Below are 6,376 nucleotides of genomic sequence, written 5' to 3' on the forward strand. Positions count from 1 at the left end.
ACAAGAAACCATTCCAAGAAATGTCTCGGGCCCTTGCCAAGCCGCGGGCCCTGGGTCCCTCGCGGAGCCGGTACCGGCGACAAAGGCTTTCACACAGTCAGGAGCGTTAACTATGCATGCTTTCGCGTTGCCCGGGCTCAGCCAAATGCCCTGTGAGAACGACACGTCCACACCCGGTTTTATTATTCTACACAGATGCCGGCTTGGTGTGTATTTCCAGCTTTATGGAACATAATGTGGGGTGCTGGGGGGTTCTGTTGTTGTTGGGGATGTGCTTTTTGCCTGTACCTCTCCCCAGCCCCTTCTTGTGGTGACCCACCCCATCTGCCCCCCCAAAAAGGGGGAAGTGGGGAGCAGCGGGGAAGGTTCTTGGAAGGGCTTCGGGTAAGGTGGGGGAGGGGATGAAATGAATTGAGTCTCTTTGAGGTGTGTGTGTTGGGAGGGGAGGGTGTGGAAACTAAAGAGAGGAAAGGGGAGGGGAGGGGGAGGTTAAGCCCTGGGAAAAAAATGGCACCCCTTGGCCCAGGCTGAGTCCGACTGCCAGCTACACAGGGGCGGGTGGCAGGCGGATAGAGGCATGGCCCCACCATGCTGCCAGCCATGCTCGTGGCTGCCCTGGCACCCCAAGAGACTCAGCTCAAGAGGGAGGGGTCCCCAGGGCACTCCTGCCATGTGTCGGCCTCTATTCCCAAAGGCAAATGGCAGCCCAAGACTGGGGCAGCCCAACGCTGGGCTGAAGAGGCCACAGGGCTGAGACTCAGGCCCAGGCCCCTGATGGTGTGGTGGGCCCAGCCTCCCACCCCCTCATTGGCTGGGGCAGGCTTCTCTCTCCTCCCACTGAAGCCCAACCGGTTGCCCCAAGGTGAGTGTCGAGGTCCCTCTGCCTGTGCTGGTCGGCCCTGTCTGTGGGCTTTTGCCATAGGCTTCTCCTCTGGAACCTTGGGCAGGTCTTCTCCCGCTAGGAGAACAAGGCCCAGAGGGAAACAGGAAGCCAAGCTCTAGGAGCTTGGTCTGGGCCTCATGGGTTCTAGTTATTGCTCAGCAGAGGGTGGTTTTTCCAGGGGTCACTGGGTTGGAGACAAAGCTCAGACTTAACGGGGCAGGGCAGTAGGGCTGGCTTGGGAGTCAGGAGACCCCACTAGAATCTTGTCTCTATCATTATCTCCTTGGGTGCCCCAGACCCAGTCCTGCCCCGCTCTGTACCTCAGTGCCCTCCTCGGCACATAGAGAGCTGGGCCCAGGGATTTCTCTGCAGCTCGTGCCTATGGACTCCAGGATGGAGAAGAGAGGCGGGCTGTGCTGGCCTTTGATGCTTTTGACACTGACTGTGGATTCTGCAGCCCAGAAAGGCTGGGGGGCCTGGCCAGGGGCTGAGGCTTAGCTCAAGAGGCTTCGTCCTGTGGGGGACGCTGCCTACGAGCGTTGCCTGGGACGGAGAAGGGCCTGGGCCCCTTTCTGAACCCAGCGCTTTCTTCTTTGGGGATCCTGGCCAGAAGGACAAGGCGTGCTCGGACCAGGGGGCCACATCGCACAACCACCATTTCTCCGTTGACACGCTCCCTCCCAGCCTCTGTGTGCCTGGCTGCTGAGGGCAGAGCCTCTCGGAATGGCTGATTGGGATGCCTGGCAAGTCACCGGCCCTGGGCGGTGGGCCAGCCCTTAGTCCCTGCGGAGGTGGCCTCATTAAAGGCCTCATGGTCCAGTGGGCAGGGCATCAGACTGGACATCTGGAGGCTTGGGGCCTGGTCCAGCTTGCTGCTGCTTTGCTGGGTGACCTTAAGCAGATTACTTGGCCTCTCAGTGCCCCATCTGCCCCCTGCCTCCTCCCTGTCTGGCAAGGCTTTCTGGAGGGAATATTAATGGGGTGGCTCACAGAAGCCCAGATTCGACAGCACCTCACTCTTAGCCATGCCAGGGGCTGGCAGGGACATGAAGGAACCCTTCCTTCTGAAACCCCTGAGAACCTCATCCCAGCATTGCTTCCTCAGGCTGCCACAAGCCAGGCTGGGAGGCAAAGCTGTGAGGGGCATCCCAGAGCAGGAAGGGCTGTTAGGATGACCTTTGGCAGGTGGGGAAACGGAGGTCAGGAAGCGCAGCCTGGCGGTGGCTTTGCTGAGCTGGAACCCAGGGCATCCATCCTCTGGGTCCTTCTATTTCTCCCTCAGACTGTTCACCCCAACCTCGTCTTCCCACCACGGTCGCCACAATAGAGCTCTCCTCCTAAAGTCAATGCCTGTGTCAGCCCCTTCCATGACCTCCCATCGGCTGGGTGACCGAGCATCTCGCCTGACACCCTGGCCCCCTTCTCTGTAGCCTCCTCCACTGCTTTCCTCTAGCCATGCCCAAACCCGGGTCATATCTTTCACCATGGATGCCGTCCCTGCCACCTGGGGTGAGGAGGGGGGCTCTCTCCTGGTTTCTTGGGTATACCGATGACCCTTCATGACTGCAGTGTCACCCCCCCCCCCCCGCATGACCCCTGCTCCAAGCTGTTCCCCAAAGACACTTTGGTCTTGGAGCATGCGGGCCCATGTCCATTGGAGTATTGCCCGCTTGGATGGTGGGGGGGGAGCTGGCAGGGCAGGACCTGCTTTTCCGTCATGTTGGGGCCCCACCACAGGCCCAGGGCTTGGCATGTCATAGATCTAAGTAGAAGCAAGGTGAATGAAGACTAAGAGTTCCAGCCAGCATCCTGATCCCATTAGCCTCTCACCCACTTCCCTTCCCCTCCGCTCAGTCCTTCATTTACAGTCCTCATCTGAGGAGAAGCCGCACCCCACCGCCTTATCCCAACTCTGCAAGGCCAGCCTACGAGATGGTCCATGCTACACTTTTCTTAGTTGTCTGAGCCCCCATTCATCGTCATAACAATACCTCCTGCCCATTGCGCGTTACAGGTCATGAAGTTTATAGCTGTATATTCCTGAAACAATCCTGCAGCTTAGTTTATAGCAGAGAAAGTGAGGTGCAGGGATACTTGGTGGCTTCTTGGGGATCACACAGCTGGGAGAGGCAGGACCTAAATTAAATCTTGTGCTCCTGTCCCTGTCAACACCCACTCTCCTTCTAAGTCCTGCTTTGGGGGCTGCTTAGAGACATAGAGTTGGCTGAGTTGCCAAGGGCCACTAAGGCATTTCCTGGGTGGCTCTTTCCCATTGGCACTGGTATTTTAGCCAGAATCTTCTGAGCTCACCCCAAAGTGGGCTTGATGGCGGGATTCCAACACCATTATCATCTGACGTTCACACGATGTCTCTCTCTCTGTATCTTAACAACATACACGATGGACTTGTGAAGGCTGACCCTTCTTCCCGTCTTCCCCTACTTTCACTCTAATTAGTTTTTGTATTTTTTTTTTTTTTAACTAAGCTTTCTAAAGGCTGTGGCTTGGGGCAAGAGCCAGAAATGAAATGTTAAATCCCGAAGGCTTTAGGATATCAATGCTCCTCCATCTTACCTGTATGGTCAACCCAATTGCCATCAAAGCCCATGTAGGATTTTTTTTTAATAGAAATTGACAATTTAATTCTATGGTTTTTATGGAGAAGCAAGGAACTGGAAGAGCCAAAGCGCATTTGAAAAAGAGTGAAGTTGAAGGATGTGAAGCGTTACTATAAAGGCACGATAATCAAGACCATGTGTTATTGACAAAAAGACACAGATCAATGGGAGAGAAGAGATAGTTGAGAAATAGTAACACTGAGATATGGTCAATTGATTTTTTACAAAGATTTAGGCAATTTAATCTTTTCAACACATAGTGTTGGGACAATTGGGCCTCCGTATTCAAAGAAACAAATATGGACCCTTATTCATCTTATACAAAAATCAACCCAAAATAGATAACAGACCTTAACATAAAACCTAAACCCATGAAACTTTTAGAAGAAAGTCTTAGAGAAAAATCATTGTGACCTTGTGTTAGGCAGAGATTTCTTTAGATAGATCATAAAAGCACAATTCATAAAAGAAAAAAAAATAAAACCCTGATAAATTGGATTTCATCAAAATTGAAAACCTCTGCTTGGGAAAATCCCCAAGACTCCAATGGCAGCCTTGGGAGCTGAGCCTCCCTGCTTCCAGATTGGTGGGAGGTGGTTGGGAAGCCCAATGAGGCAGAGGTGATTGAAAGCAGCGGGGGAGGGAAATAAAGATGGTAGGCAGGCACGTGTGGGCGGGGACTGGATGCAAACCCCTCCCAGCAATACGGCACAAGCTAAGTCACCTTCAATACATCCTTTAGCCTCTCTAAACCCACGGCATTTCATCCGTAAAATAATTGCATCTGGAAAAGTTGCTTTGAGAAGAAACAAATGAGATATGAAAGTACATACTCAACAGTGGCAAATGCCTTTCTCTTTTCCTTCCTCTCCTCAGAGAGGATATAGACCAATTAAGGAGACAAAATAAATAAATGTGAAAATCCCCGGAAAGTTTCTAATTGAATGAATTACCAAAAGGACAGACCGGGAAAACGAGCCTCTGATCTATCCCCCTGCTGTTTGATGCCCTCCCACAAGAAGCCCAGCCCCAACCCAAAGCTCTGAACTTGGATGGTTAAGGGAGACAAGGGGAGAGTCAGCTTTGGTCTGGGGCTGCCAAGGGTTCTAGAAGCCAAGACTGAGGAGTGTGTCCAAAAGAGGACTGGAGGAAGAAGAAGGTGTGGAGGAGAGTAGAAAAGAGATAGCAGGAGTATGGCGGAGGAGAGTGGGGAGGGGAAAATAATTTTGGAAAGGGGGAGATTCCTGCAAAGAAGAGCCTCAAAAATGATACCTTGAATGACGAATGAGTTAATCCCAAACCTCAGGACCCACCCTCCAGCCATGGCTGCCTAGAGCGGGAAGATGACCCCAGACTCTGCAGGAAAGGGGAAGGCAGAGCCTTTCCAGGTGAGTACTTGACGGGTGTGTGTGCTATTTTTTTGATGAGTTGGAATGGGAACCCTGTAACTATAAGGGGTCTATTCAGTTCAGAACAAACAGCCCCCCTGACTCTCAGCAACGAAGTCTTGTTTGGCTCAGGAATTGATAATAAAATTAGGTGCATGGAGAGGCACCTGGGTGGCTCAGTCAGTTAAGAGTCTGACTTCAGCTCAGGTCATGATCTCCAGGTCCTAGGATTGAGCCCTGAATTGGGCTCCCGCTCAGAGGGGAGTCTGCCTCTCCCTCTGCTCACCCCGCTGCCACCCACTCATGTTAGTTCTCTCTCAAATAAATAAATAAAGTCTTTTTAAAAATGAAAAAATAAAATGATATATGGGTTGATAGATCCAGGGACATTACCTTTAGGTCAGGAAATTGTATATTTTAGAAAGTATTTGTTGTAAAGAGATACTAGAAAACTCCTGGGCTCAGAGGGTGAATGATCCATGGCACGTGGATGCCTGTTACACAGAGAACTCCATCCTCGAAGCAAGCTGGAAGACTAGGGCACTTTAGCTCAATGAGTGGGGAAGCTTCATAGGAGGGTCCACAGGTAGCATAGCTAGCAGGTTTGACAGTGGCCAGGAGCATGGGCCAGTAGCCAGAAGAAAAGGGGGGAAAGCATCATCAGCTATACGTTCAAAGGGCAAGGCAGGCCCTGGATTGAAGCCCTCCTCTGTTTCAGCTTCTGATCTGGACACTGGAAATAAACAGAGACCTAACTAAAGCCAGGGTAGTGGTTCCCTGTCCTGAAGGAGGTCCCCAGAATAGGCCTGTGGAAGGGGGATTCCTGATTGGTCGGCCCAGCCTCCTACTGGCTTCCTGGCTGAGACGGATCACCAGGGGTGCCTGAGTGGCTCAGTCGGTGAAGCCTCTGCTCAGGTCATGATCCCAGGGTCCTGAGATCGAGCCCCGCATCGGGCTCCCTGCTCAGCGGGGAGCCTGCTTCTCCCTCTGCCTTGCTTCTCCCTTCTCTCTCTGTCTCTCCCTTCTGCCTCCTCCCACGGCTCTTGCTCACTCTCTTTCTCAAGTAAATAAATAAAATCTTAAAAAGAAATGAAATGAATCATCTGTTCAGTGTCTGGAAAAGTACCTGGAACCCAATTGTCGCTCCCCTGCTGATGTCCTTCAACGGGTCCCCACAACTACTTCATTACTGGAGTGAAATCCAAGCTGACAAGGCCTGAGGACTCTAGCACCACCTCTCCCCCCACTTGCCTCCTCATTTCCCACCCAATTGCCCCCTCAATCTTTGCTCACTCAAACTGGGTTTTTTTTTCCACATTCCAATCTATTTCCTGCTTGGGAGTCCCCACCTGCTCGCCCATCACCGGTACATCTCCGGCTCAAACTTCATTCACATCTCAGCTTCATTGTGGCTTCCCTGGGGGGGCCAATTGTGACTCCTGGGTAAGCTCAACACCTCCCCTGTTAATATGCACACTCTAGGGTCA

The sequence above is a fragment of the Mustela putorius genome, unplaced genomic scaffold, assembly GCF_011764305.1.
Source record: "Mustela putorius furo isolate JIRA1106 unplaced genomic scaffold, ASM1176430v1.1 tig00003867_pilon_pilon_pilon, whole genome shotgun sequence".
NCBI classification, from domain to species: domain Eukaryota; kingdom Metazoa; phylum Chordata; class Mammalia; order Carnivora; family Mustelidae; genus Mustela; species Mustela putorius.